This window comes from Cydia amplana, chromosome 1, assembly GCF_948474715.1.
Source record: "Cydia amplana chromosome 1, ilCydAmpl1.1, whole genome shotgun sequence".
Lineage (NCBI taxonomy): Eukaryota > Metazoa > Arthropoda > Insecta > Lepidoptera > Tortricidae > Cydia > Cydia amplana.
Window position 1 is genome coordinate 24,827,199 of NC_086069.1, and position 15,786 is coordinate 24,842,984.

The window sequence follows — 15,786 nt, forward strand, 5'->3', positions numbered from 1 at the left end:
CGAAACTTTAAAGTGCCATATGTACTGTAAAACGTTGTTCGATACACGTGCGAATAGGTAATTCGCAACTCGTGTCTATTTAAAACACTCCCTTCGGTCGTGTTTTAATTTATCGCCACTCGTTTCGAATTTCCTCTTTTTCGCACTTGTATCGAAAATAACTATAGTTACCTAATTCAGATATTATGCTTAGTGTGCATTTTTCGGGGTCGTATTGGATGAAATCCTATTATGGGAGTTTTTGTGAGATTCTTTTATAAAACAAGGCTTAATCCATGACACTAGGCAAAAAATTGTAGCTAGCCTACCAGCAACATTAGAATTATGTACCTACCTTTATCTTTATCTTAACTTTTTCTGCAATTAATACCTAATCATTATCAACATTCTTATTTTTAACAAGAATCATGAGTTCTGTCCATCATAATAAGAATGTTCAAAAATGTTTTTACAGTACATATGGGGCTACTTTTCCGCACTAGTGCGTAAAATAGCACTTTTCGTGCGTATGTCGAAACTTTAAAGTGCCATATGTACTGTAAAACGTTGTTCGATACACGTGCGAATAGGTAATTCGCAACTCGTGTCGATTTAAAACACTCCCTTCGGTCGTGTTTTAATTTATCGCCACTCGTTTCGAATTTTCTTCTTTTTCGCACTTGTATCGAAAATAACTAATTTCTTTACGTTCCAATCAAATTAAAAAAACCTAGAAGATAGTATTGTAACAGGGTGTGACACTTGTCGCATTCTAGAAATTTTTTAGTGCCTACCTAAGTACGAGGGGCGTTCAAAATATTCTCGGTATTGATATCTTACAACCTCTTCTAAAATTTCTTTCGTTACTGGCCGCTAAGGTTTATTCATTGACATTAAAAAAAAGTATAATTCGAACCGAGATGTTCTTTTGTTTTTCTGCAATTGCTGAACAAACATGAACATCATGTGGGAATTGACAATGTTAACTAAATTAGAACATCGATGCGTGATAAAATTCTTGACAAAACAGGGTAAAAATCAAAAAACCATAAAAGAGGAAATGGATTGTGTTTACCGTGAGTCTGCTCCTTCTTTATCTACCATTCAAAAGTGGTCAAGCGAGTTTAAACGTGGAAGGGAGAGTGTTGAAGACGACCCTAGACCTGGCCGGCCTGTAGTAGCTACTTCACAAGAAAATATTGATAAAGTGGAAAAACTTATATTGGAAGATGGTCGAGTGAAGGTAAAATCTATAGCACAAGTAACCAATCTCTCTATTGGTACCGTACATGATATTATCCATGACCATCTTAATATGTCAAAAGTAAGTGCAAGATGGGTTCCGCGAATGCTGACTCGGCTTCAAAAAGACATGCGTGTAGCTTGTTGTTCCGATTTTATTGACCTGTGCGGTGAAAATCCTGATGAGGTGCTGCAAAGAATAGTTACTGGAGATGAAACCTGGGTTCATCATTATGACCCAGAGAGTAAACAAGCATGCAGTGGCACATTAAGGGTTCAGCTCATCCCAAGAAGTTCAAGGTCATCCCTTCAGCTGGCAAGGTCATGGCCACGATATTTTGGGATTGTGAAGGAGTATTACTGATCGATTATAAAGAAAAAGGTGTAAATATCACAGGACAGTACTACGCTAACATTCTACGTCAATTAAAGGATGCAATCAAAGAAAAGAGGCGAGGAAAGTTAACCAAAGGTGTTATGCTTCTGCATGACAACGCCCCCGTCCATACTGCTCATATTGCCAAGGCAGCTATTCTTGAATGTGGGTTTGAAACTGTTACTCACCCACCGTATAGTCCGGACTTAGCCCCCAGCGACTTCTTTTTGTTCCCCAATCTTAAAAAGGATCTGCGTGGAAATAAATTTTCCGATGATGAAGCATTGAAGGCGGCAGTGGAGGAGCATTTTTACACCAAAGATAAAAAATATTTTTACGCAGGATTAAAAAAAAAATTGATCGATCTTTTAAATGTATGAACATAGGGGGGGAGTATATTGAAAAATAAAAATATCAAACTTTTCGTACTTGTTTGTTTTCATTCTCATACCGAGAATATTTTGAATACCCCTCGTAAAGTTCGAGATATCAAAAATAACCTAAAATTGCAAAAAAAAAATACCAATTAAAATATTAAGAAATGTCAGGCTAAGTACCTGTGCTTTAAAAAGCGTTCTCAAATACGTCCCAAGATGTCCTAGAGGCGTGAGGAGAGATGAAACAGCAGTCATTACCAGAGGTCCCCTGGGCAGTGGCTGGAGGCTCCAGCCTCTATTTATAGAGCACCTAAAAGCTTATGTCTCGTCCTGTTTGTAGGCTAAGAATACCGCTTGAATAGGCTTCGCTTTGCAGCTATTGTGCGTATATGTGTGTGGGTTTATAAGTAGATACAGAGTGGGACGTAACAGAGGGATAATATTAAACTGGCTGTTGCCCGCGATTTCGTTCGCTTGGATTTTTATTGTGTTGTTGTACCTAGTTGGTTAAGCAAAAAAATATGCGAAGTTTCAAGTTTTATAGTCCCAAGTCAAATAAATATTTAATCTTGATACAAACTTTCAACATCTACTCGAACCCCCTAGACTCCCTAGAGGAATACTTTTCAATAGTATGCCCGTTTACCAAGGTCTCATTTGATGACAAGTACTCTTTTAACTCCATTCAAACTTGCTTAAAGGATAAATTTAAAAAAGGCAGCAATTAATTTCCTTATTCTATAATATTATGTCTTTCTAAAAAGTTTCAGGTCCCTTATTAAAAATAAACTTTATTTCCGATACATACTTTCAACCCCCTATTAATCCCCATAGGGGACAAATTTTCATAGCAGGAAACTATTTTCATGTTTTTCTAATATTGTGTCTTTCTACGATGTATTAAGTCCCTTAAAAAATTATATATTAAATATATTTAAACGTGTCGCTCACGTATTTTTAAGTAAAAGATTGCTCGATATGTTTCGCACCATAGCGAGGAGCTTCAAAGAGCTTTTGCAGGTATTCATACAATAGGTACATAAATAAACCTTCCTCGTTCTTCCTCCTTCCTATATACGGGGGCTAGCCAAGATGACAATCGTTAATAGATAACGCCAATCGAAACTTAAATATTGGCTAGGTCCCCAGTTAAGCAAGTGTGTCTTTTGAATTTTACAGCCCTATAATTACAGAATTTAGGTCATTCCCAAAACACGTATTTGTAAGTAAATATTTACAAATAAGCAGATATCTACCCGTTTAGCTGAAAAATAATAATTTGTATTTTAATATACGTTTCTGAAACTACTCCCAATTATAACAGTTGTGTTCCAAAATTGCCCCAAAGGCAGAGCCAAACCAGGCCGGTAAATTTCATTGCGTTTTAAAACAGCGGGGACGCGACCAGAGTCGTTCGCTACATCTGTTTGACAATTTACGCTTTTAATAATGGCCGCCACTGCCTTTGAATCGGCTGCGAATTAACATCGGGCTAAATTACAGCCTTCACATTTTTTCCGGCCCGAATGGTTCGATTCGGTACCGCTTTTCTATTTGGCCCTGGGCGAGGATTTAAAGACCTTTGTTATTGCCACAGTAAACGACCCTTTTTAAACGTTTATCTTAAAATCTGGGGAATTGTAAAGGCTTCATCTTCAAATTAATTAAGGAGACTTGATAATTTTGCGTGAGATTTGGTTGATAAAACCTAGTAGGTACCCACTGTCTTGAATTGTGATTTACATATCTATACTACTTTATCACCCTGGTAGCACATTGCTGTGTTCTGCTTTAGTCTCATAAAACACTCCCAAAGCCGACACGATGTTTCTTGAATCCAAGGATTCAAGACATTCAAGTTCTTCAATCAATTTGGATATGCCGAAAACATACAGTATACATAGACATCATTCGAAAAATATGACAATTTTTTCGTAAGATTGGTAAATATTAGTCCTAATAATATTAGTTAGGATTAATTCTGTCATCATTAAGACTTAACTGTCTCCTTAGTTTAGCTTATTGTTAGTTCAATTTTCGGCATGAATAGTTCAAACAAGACCCGCTTTGTTTATTCCAATAGCCAAGATAGCGGAGTTATTAAATTTGCGTTTCATAAACGGCTGGCTTCTTTGAGATCTCCGATTCAGTGAGCTAAGAAGCTTACAAATGAATGCCTTATTTAATTAAAGTCATCATTGATACTCGAACCGATATAGAACAGCCTTCACAGAAGCGTGTCTTTTGACGGTGTGTTTTAAAAGCGACTATATAAGATTGGAATTAAATACCTACGTAGGTATGGTGCATGTCCAGCACAGATCTTAGATATACCTATATGTATTTTTATAATATCAATTAGGTATACTTATTTATTAAACTTCCCACCAAATCGAATGAATCGTTTTTAGTGAAATTAATATTTTTGGTATTTTTTTTATAAATGGAATTATTCTTTTTAAATGGAATAGGAGTGAAATAGAATAAGTTTTTGAGTGTTAAAAACTTTGAATTATTTTTACCCGTGTCCCGTGTCTTGTATTTACCCCACCTGATCCTATATAGTTAATATTTGTACCTACTCGTATATATTGTGCTCGGTCCAAACCGCCGCGCTAAGTTCAAAAGGAACTTGTACCTGTTTATTTAGGATCATAACTCATACCTTCTGACGAACAAAACTTCGCTAATTGGACAAACTATGTGTTTAATTAATTAACCACAAATTGGAAACCACATTAATTTTAGAGTGATTGGATTACGTAACGAGTATAATATACTTTACAAAATTAAACCGCCCTTTTCTTTTTAATTTTAATGTAGGTATTATAAATATTATAATAGCATTCACATATAATAATAGTTGGATAAAAATAAATTTATCAGAAACAAGTCATATGAATAAAATGCTTGCCTTCGGAGTAATTTATGCCTACATTTATCACACATATTTATTTACATCGATAAGTTGTCGAGTACAATTGACTGACGACCTGACGCAATTGTTATTGTTTTTTTACTCTGCTCATAGTTATTTTATCGTTAAAAAATCGATTCATGCGGCCCCAACTCCTCCTAAGCCAAATTGATATAGGTTACACGATATGCAGGTATTATATGCCTTTATGCTTGCTTATGTATTATGTATCTCCAGTATTTTCTGAGTACATTTATTATCATACCTATCTATCGAGTTTTCTCAAAATTACTCAGGACACAAATTAGAACCAGATCCTTTGCTATGCAAACTATGTCAAAGATTTTATCCTCACGTAAAGTTAGTTCATTAAACTGCTATTCATTAAATACATGTGGCGTTATTAATAAACGCTTGTCAAGTCTAATAATCGTGTGTCCTTATCCGTCATTTTGACATTTGTCTTTGTTAGAAAGGGATCATTTTGACAGAGATTTCCTAAGCCCTAGGGGGTAAAGTACCTATACATATCATGAAAATGTGAATAGAATAAGTTAACCCACTTCCTCTTTTCACTGGTTTTAAGCGTTAAAACCTCGACGGGAATAATTAGATTAATTAAGCAGAATATTTAGATTCGACGAGGCAATGGCTGACTTGCTGCATTTGCAATAATTATAGCCGTTGCACTGGAAATTATACCCTCAAAGCAGCAGTTTGATAATTTATGTAGAGTATAGGGCTCCGCTGCTGCGACAGACAGGCAAAGTATTAGTTTTAGTCATTACTTCAAGTCTCTTTGAAATTCGTAGTGGGAACTATGACTACATATTTTATAAGGGAATAGCGTTTAAATGTTATTAATTACTAGCTTAGGTTATGTTTGTATTATATAATTTCTTGCGGTTTACTCGTGCACATCAGGTTGTCATCACGCGGCTATGCAATATAGACAGTGTTTAGGACAGTGTATAGATGCTAGCATATTTTGCAGCCCTTCGGTTTTCCATCTGAAACTGTCCCTCCTACCGCGTCCGTATATATACATAATACAATCTGCAAGAACGTACGTACTATTTTGAACGTACTTGAGGAAGATGGCAGATAGTACCTATTCCAGATAGCTTCGTGCCAGGTAATGTCTAGCTTATTTTATCAGTCAGCTGTTCACAGACGCCAGACCCTAGGATTATCTAGATGAAACTAAATAGCTTGAAGTCACTCACAAAGGCTTAACCTGGTCACTTTGAGATAGACGAAAACTTAAGCACAAATGATTGTCTCTGAACCTGTTATTGATCTCAAGATCTCAATTATATATTCAATCATTAAAATAATTAAAACTAGATTATTATAACTAGTTTTTTTAAATATTTATTTTATAGCTGGTCAACAAAATCTTGTCAGTAAGAAAAGGCGCGAAATTCAAATTTTCTATGGGACGATATCCCTTCGCGCCTACATTAGTATATTTAGTGAGTTATTACGGTGTATAGTAGGTACGGTCAGCGTCAATAGTAGGCTATGAAAAACGTGCTTAAAGTATCTGCCATGTGATGCTGGAATACTCTTCCAAAATGTTCTCTCTCCTTTTCAGTTCGCGTTCACAGTTTCATTGTGCTACAAGTATATATCTCTTTTTGTTAAGCTATTAATTGGTAGATACTTTTGAAGCATAATTTGATAAGTTATTTTTGACGCTGACTGTACCTGTATAGGTATGATGGATACCTACCTTATAAGTCTAATTATGAATAATTACTTAAGCGTTTTGAATGTTATATTATTGTGGCTACTAGTTAGAACAGTTTCATGTAAGTAAGTAAGTAGCATGTAAAACTCAACAAGCATTTTCTACATTAATTGATAAGAGTTTCATATATTTGTTTTTTCATTCCATTAACTATCATAATTTCAAAGTATTTATTTTTATTAATTCGGAAATAGTGTAACGCGGTATGAAACGTAACAACTCAAAAATACAGTCGTCATTAGAGCCCGTACCATGAGTTACTGACAGTGTCAAAACGGACATATACGATTATCCGCTATCGAGAACGTATTTTACTTTCTATACATCTCGTTTGCACTAATATGCGAGTACGAGCGAGATGTATAGAAAGTAAATTACGTTCTCAATGGCGTTTATGTCAGTGCCAAACTGATGGTAGCCGTCAGATATATCGGAGTGGCCTAGGTGTTCAAAAATATCTGAACACGACTCTAACACCTTGCCAACAGAGCGTGTTCAGATATTTGTGAGCGTCTTGACCGCTCCTTTATATATGATGACGACTGTACATATTACTTTAGGTGAATATACGCACTACATACATCATTGTTGATGTTGGTACAACATATTCGAAGTTTAGTTAATGTGTTCAATCAATCTTCCCATAAGTTTGCGCACTGTCTGGCAAACTGTATTGTCTGACCACCAAGTCAGCACACTTGTATTCGTCACAAGTTGTCTACTAAGATAATATTGCTTTGTTTGCTGACAGAGAACAGGAAAGTACCTACTCTTAGTACCCAGTACCTGCCTCGTTACTGTAAACTTCCTATAGGCATACAAGACAATACAATACAGGCATAGAGAAATAAGTAAGCAAGAGTGCTCACTCCACATACAAAGATAACAACCTATTTATAAGAAGTTTTAACCGAGCTTTGCGAAAACTTATTTATAGTAAGATTTAAGCTTAATAAGTACGTATTATTAAGCTATAAGCAAGTTTTATACTTAATAGAAATACGTTTGACCATACCTCCCACACAAATTAATATTATTAAGTAAGAAAACTCATGTCATTAGTATTTTATTTTTATTTTTTATTTTTAATAAGAAAATTTTTATTAGTTTCCAAAGTGGGTGGGTGGATTATATGTCCAGACTATATGTAAGTCATGTATAGAGTGAGCATTACTCATGATTACTTTCTTTTTTAAGGCCACATGAAAACTTTAAGGATGACTCAAGTAAGGGCCGCGGAGCTTCCGGCGCTTACTTTTCTATGACAGATGATCACGTGATGCTTTCCATTGAAAACGAAGCGCCGGAAGCTCCGGCCCGGACACGGCCCGGTCTAATGTGAGTCATCCTGTACGCCGACTTTCCTCTTCACGACTGACTTTCTTGGTTAAAAGGCATGGGGTAGCTTTAGAAAGATTTATATAAAACGTAATGCAAAATAAATATTAATTCCAAAGAATGTACAATACAGACACATTCACAATCATATCGTATATAAATTAAATTTCTAGTTCATAGAACTCTAAATAGTTCCACGACCGATGCATAAAGGAGAAAATTTGGATTCGTTTCAGTTTGCGTTTAAATATTTGACGAGGTTCGACCGGGCGGCCGCTGACCCTAACCGCAGTCATAGGGTTGAACGCTATACTGTGTTTATTTAGGGGAAAAATACAAAAAAAAAAACAAGCAACAACGGTTGCACTCCGAGAGTGCCGATAGAAGTGAAAACTCACCTCACTATGTTACCGATGCCTGGTAACACGATACATACGTTTAGCGGAGGTATTCTATTTATTTATTATATATTATTATCATTCTCAAATAAGATCACACTTTTTCATTGACATGTTTATTTACATACTGCCATGACAACGTCAAATTATTTGAACATCGGTAAAGAGTCTTGAAAAGGAGTCCGCAACATAAATGTCAAATAACATTGTTTTTTTCTTTATTGATTTAAATGTCATCTAAATTATGAGTGGCCACCTTACGCCCCTTACGGTCACGTGATCGCCTTACGCTGTCTCGAGTTTATCATTTTTTCCCCACCTCAAAAAGTGCCCAGCGCCGCTAAAGAAGTTTTCACTTCAAAAACTAAAAGCATTCGATTGAAATGTTTGACTTGTCGTCGCACTTTTCTATTAACAACAGCGACCATAGGTTATCATGGATATAATGTGCCCAGTCTTTAACTATATTATAACTTATAAGATTATAACCAGAGATCGGACAAATTTGCGACATTGCTCGCAATAATGTGGACAAGACTCCGAAATTGATTAAATAATTAATCATTTAATTATTTTAATTAATTTTTTACTTGAGATTTAATTTTGTTCCCTCGTCAATAAATAGCACTTAAATATATTATTGATATAAAAAAATGAGTACCTACAGAAAATTTGTAAAACATACTGATTAATTTCTTTAATAAATTTACATTATAAGAAATCTTTGTGTTTTTTATTGATTAGGAATCAAAATTAAACCTCAGGTAAGAAATTAATTAAATGATTAATTATTTAATCAATTTTGGAGTCATGTCCACATTATTACGAGCAATGTCGCAAATTTGTCCGATCTCTGATTATAACAAAGGGAAAATTCTGTAGGTACATATCGAAATTGTCTCCGTATAAATAAAGAACAATCTGTAATATCTGTATAAATGAACATTGCTATATTAAAAGTGCTCTTTGCAATAACAATTTTGTTTATATTAATTACAGATATTATAGTTGCTGGCCCCACATCAAGAAATTATATAGTTTATTGTTGACGACATACTAGAAAAATGTGTAGCAAAAAACCACGCCTGTACATAAACCAGACATCTAAGTGGTAAATGGCAGAGTAAGGCATTTGTGGAATACAGTAAAGAAAATACAGTAAGGCATTTGTGGAATACTATAATCAAAGTAGCTTATTTAAATGAAAGTATATGAAACTGTATTAGTTAGTCGGTTAATGCATGTTTCAAACTGCAGGTAATTTATTATGAGTAAACTAAAACAGTAAGTACTCTATTTAACCATACACAACAAACAAATAAAGATAATGCTAACGAATTTAAAAAAAACTACACGAATAGGAATCTAACAATCCTTCTTAGTCTTCTTCTTATTTAAGTTGTAGATGTATACCTAATGTTCCTGAAAATGATAGCTTTCACATCCGCTGTTATTATGTTTTCTTTGTAATCTTACGGGTAAACTCATTATGTAAATTGTAAATAAGGCTTTCGAGAACATTATTACAAAATACAAATATAAGAAAACGAAAAATATTGGCTGTGACAAGCGGACGGAATGGATAGCCCAAGAAATAAAAATGTTAAACATATCTGAAACCAACATTTTAAAATGTAACACAAAACAAACCTGACGAAGATCGTCTCTTTTTTACTTTCAGGCTGAGTTAAGTAAATTTAGTAGTACTATCAACATTAATACATTGTAGGTAAGTACATACTTATGAAACGACGCACCAGATGCATTTTGCCATCCTCGAATGCTTTTCCAAATAGATATAGGTATAAATCAACATTTCGCATTTAAAAGTATCTGCATCATTTTAATTGTTCTATATACAGATACTATCTATTTTTGTTAAGCTTTTGATGTCTGATACACTACTTTTCATGCTGACTGTACCTATGTAGGTACTATGTAATTGTATTTGCACAGTTGGCAACTATCTAAATGTATCTCTGGCGACACTTAGACCAGCAACGTCTGAAGGAGTCTATTCTTATCTTGCGGTTTAAGTTCTATAGTTTTGACCTATGTAGGTACCTACCTAGTCTTGGTATTTATAGTTGTTTAAAATGGATGCAGATATTTTTTTACTACTTCATATATTTTACACAGTATTACATACAATTAGGTACACCAATGTCAAAAAAAAGAAACAAACCAAACTTAAAACTAATTATTACAAATTAAACCTAAACATGCTATTCGAATCATGTTATCGTGCATTTCGCTCGTACTTGCCCGGACATGTATTGGCGCGGGTGAGACGCACGATAACTAAATAACATGATTAAAATATCATTCTAATGTCAGTGTAACGTACGAATTGGCCTGTTCTATTAAAAGATAACACATTCACTTAATTTATTTAATCGGACGTCATTTAAATAATCTAATATTCCCTCACGTGGATTTCGTCAGGTGTACTTAAATACCCTGATCATCAATTACGGCCGTCATTTCAAAAACCAATACCGTAATTTTCACAATTATGACCCCTTGAAAATTATCGAGCGAAGATAATAATGGACGTGACAAGTTGATAAGTGACAACCCTAAGTTAAGTATACTCGGAGAAGTTTACTTTTTAATAATGAAATGCAACACGAGTAGAAGTTCAATAACGTGATAGCGCAATTTATGGCGGCATTAAAGAGAGTAATGATGGTCAGTAACGGGGACATGTTAGCCCTTGAGCTATGCCCCTATTTGAGTACGGGTTAGACAGATTGAATAAACATATTTTACATGTCGGCTTAAGGATTCTGTAGAAAACGTTGGTTAAGTGGAGCTCTACACAAGTGGAGATATAGCATACGGGTTATATGGAATGGGTTTTTCTAATCGATTTAAAAGCTCTTACAGCTTTGAAATACTTGGTTGAGGTAAGTAATTATATGAATGGAGTAGGTATTGAAAAATAGTTATATATTTAAGGTTTTCAACAAAACTTTTTGTCTGGTTAAAAACCAGATGTGATGTGCACTGTACTAATGTCTACACTGTACTACAGTAACAATTAAGAATATTTACTTACATAATGAGATTATTATTTAACTGAAGGAGTGTTTCTACATGACTTTTGAAGAGCGTGGGTGAAAGAATTCTCAACGTATTTGAATTTCAATCATAAATATTAAAACAACATTACTGTTGAAATATCTTTGTTTTTACTGAGGCCGATTCCATTTTATTTGGTTTTAATTTTTTGTTTTGATATGACTTTGAGTCGTTTTAATATGTATCTCAAGCGCACCAATAAGTGCGAGCGAGATGTTAACGAGACGACCCCGTGGCTTCTAGCCAAGAGGACAATCGTACATCGACAAACGCCAATGAGAAGAAAAAAATTATCGAGATGACAGATGCTACGAAAAGTTACAAACTTCCCTAGGTACTGTCACGTGAATTTTCCTAGCCCGGCCGGGGCTTTACCCAGCGGAAACTCACGGACAATTAAGTTACTTAATTAACCAATCTAAATCTTACCAAAAGCTCAAGCAGGGAAATTTCTCTACAAGTAAATCATTAAATGAGCTAGCATTAAGCACCTTATTCTATTTGTCTCAGTTGGTAGAAGCTGGGTCGTGCCAAAATGGTTCTATAATGATTTACAAGCAGACCTATCTAAGTTTGTTAGTCCCTAAACTATCATTTGCCATCACATACGATTGTAAACTAATCCTCTAAACTTAAATTTGGAAAAATGCTTCTAGGATGGAAGGAAAGCGTTCACCGACCTCATTATAATGTTACCGCCAGTTCAAGCCCGACGTGTCATCCTCCGCTGTGCCAGAGCCGACTTGCAGCAGCAGGAGTCCGACCCGACACCGCAGAGGACCACAGAAGGACTACGGCCTCAGCTTGAAGTTGTCGTGTCCTCCACCCAGCAGAAGAGCGAAACTCCCATGGCGAGCTGCTCACCAGACACACTTGAAATTTTAGGAATATGGACAGACTTCCATACTCCGATGCAATAACCGAATTTACGTTCGTAATAACATTCGTAATAACACCCAGTCAGCAGCTGGAAATTCCTAGAGTGGACTCATCTCTCAGCTGTGACTCCCCCTCCCAACCACATTGTTTTACCAGCAGACGTTTGTGGCAAAATAACTATAGTATGAGCTTCTCAGCTCATGGGCGCAGCGACTGCTGCCTCTCCAGGACTCGGATCGATGCTACCAGAGCATGATGTTTTTAGCTTCACTTTAGAACTTAAAAATGCCCATCACGGGCGAAAGCTAACCAGAAAAAAAATCTCAGGCCTACTCTCCCTGGGATGACAGCAATCAAAATAACAGTAACTATGAAATTCATGGAATATTTTTATATGTAAGTTCAACATACAGAAATAAATCATATTTATTTATCTAAACATATTTCAACCTTTATTGTATTTATTTATTAGGTTTTTGATTTAAATTTTAATTAATATTATTCCACAAATTTAGAATTTAGTTTTGAGGTAGCAACCCCATCAGCTTCAATTAGTTTCTTATTGGCTAGATGGTTGTCATATGTATTGTTGCTACATCAATGACATCCTTGCCACAGAACAAAATCATTCTCTATTTGAGACCTATGTAAAAACGTTAATCTGACATATCCATACAAAACGCAGTGTCACAGTACATCATTTAAGTTTCGATTACTGTTTTATATCAACGATTGTCACCTTGGATAGGCCCCCAGAGTGCTTAGCCTAGCCAAGCTGACAATCGCTTGCGCTACGACAGCGAAACGGTGTCTCTCTATCACTCTTCCATATTTAGTGTGACAGTGACAGTTGTGTTTCAGTCGCTACGGGGCGTTAGCGATTGGCATATTGTCTACGAGGCCTGCCGGCCTAGCCAAAGTGACAATCGTTTGCGCTACGACAGCGAAACGCTTTGTGTCTCTCTATCACTCTTCCATATTTAGTGTGACAGTGACAGTTGTGTTTCAGTCGCTACAGGGCGTTAGCGATTGGCATGTTGATTGTTGTCTACGGCGCCTACCGGCCTAGTCAAGGTGACAATCGTTTGCGCACCGCCATCGAATCGCTTTTTGTCTCTCTGTCGCTCTTCCATATTAGTGTGACAGTGACAGTTGCGTTTCGTTCGCTACGGAGCGTTAGCGATTTGCATGTTGGCTACGCGGCCATATTGCATAGCAATCAGCGTTATTGGCGTACGCTGATTGGATAAGGTATCTTGCGAACGCTTTGCGCGTAAGATGCTCGATGACATGACCCACGGTCGTATCAAAACAAAATGAAAACTCTATCAAATTGTTATTATTGAATCGGCTTCACTGTTTTTGCATGTTTAATAAAGACGTTTAAGTACATATACACTGCACCATAAACGCTTATTAAAACGTTGACGTAAAGAAAAATACGAAGTGCATTCGTCATAATTCTTTTAGATTGGCGGTTTCGTGAGGCACGCGAAGGTAATCGCAGTATTTTCTAGTGGCAACCAACCTATGATTGCTTGGGTGATAACCCTATTTATATAACCAACAGCCGATATTTATATTTCACGTATACTCAGATGCTGATAAGAATAATAACAACAGAGCCCACCTACGCTAAGGCTGACGATAATTTTATATTGAGCGAGAGTGGTGGTAAATCTCTAAATTTGCATCAGAATGCAAATTTAGAGATTTTCCTCATGTTGACGGGTGACGGGTAGAATTAAGTTTTAAGTGATGATTTAGAATGATTAGTATTTAACAGCGTTCCTTTGGATTTGATTTGTAATGTTTTACACTTATCCCCCTATTTATAAAACTTTACGGACCTGATTTAGTTAAATTATGTTTTATCCATTTCGTACAAATACATAAGTCAAAATGGACAAACGATTTATTAGCTAATTGAGGTTTGTAGCGCCCTATAAATTATGATTGGAAAGAGATATAAATTGAATATAATAGACATATAATATAATATAATAGACAAATACAATATACATATAAAAAAGTGACAATATAAATACATGAACACTATTTTCTTAATCTTTGAAGTGATGAAGTGTTCGTGTCAGAATGGAAACAAGTGAATATCCGTCATGCATACCTATCCCTCTGGGAAGCCAGAGTGATTACTTGATGTACCTCTCGTACATTTTATCGAATGCTTGAATGAATATCCATTTTCTCTCTTTGTTTTAAAAACAATGCATTAATATAGTTCGAGCCTACAGCCCGCGAGCCAGGAACATATTTCCAGGACGAATAATATTACGGCCTTCAAGGCATCAGCTAACGGTCTCTCCACTGCGATACAGTGGGCTGACGATATATTTTTATTCACAGTAGCATCTTAACTATCATGTGACAAAGTTCCAATCGGAATGTCATGACTAAAAAATTGTTTCTACATGTACTTGTGACTAGTTGACAGTCTTTCCACCGCGATACAACCGGCTGACGATTTTTTAAATTCACAATAGCATTTAAACTATGATCTATGAAATTAGCCCGCGGTCTACTACGTGATAGACAATACAGTTTGCAGATTTACGGAAATGTTCGGGAAGATTGATACAACACCCTGGTCAATCATCTGAACTTTGAATGCAACATTGTGTGTCGTTTTATATTTCAGGCTAGCAATACGCCAAAGAGAATTTAATTTTTTTTTTATCTTAAGGATAGTTGTCGCTATTTTTTTCTGCACATTTATTGCCAATTTGCCAAACGATTCGGGCATGCGGGGCACGCTAGTACCATGAGTCGAGGGGCTACGGAGCAGGCCCCATTAGGCACCAACTTGGGACCTGACGTGCCCCGCATGCCCGCACGCCCGCACTTAATGTTAAAATCCAGAGAGGAAAATGGAGAAGCAGTCGTCCCCTTTCGTCTTAAAGCATTACATTTTAAGTCTTTCAATTTCAATACCTATGTAGCTACGGACAGGCGTGGCTCACTCTGCGATTTCGTCGCTTTGCTACAGCCCTACAGGTAGCTAAAAGTACATCCGTTCCACACCAATTTTGGGGAAAGCCATAAGCCACGCGTGGTGCTGTCGCCACCTAGCAGCCATAAATGTGCTGATCGTAACAGACGCGTTTTGTTAGAGAGTGAGTCTTCTTTACCTAGTAGTTTATTTATTCTGTGCTACGGAGGCGTAGCTCTCGTAGCAGTCGTACCAGAGAATATCTGCACGATGGTGGTTAGAGCTCGACTGGAGGCTCATTAAAACTTTAAAAATCGAACTCTAATATGTTATTGATATCAATATAGAGATAAAAATATCAAGGTGGAAGGCTAGTGGTAGAAAACGAGTACTGATTATAGGGTGCTAAATAAATATTATTTAAACATGGTAAATTACTGTGAGATTAATTGATAGCAAAGGGAAAAAGAAATTAGCGACAGTCAATAAACTC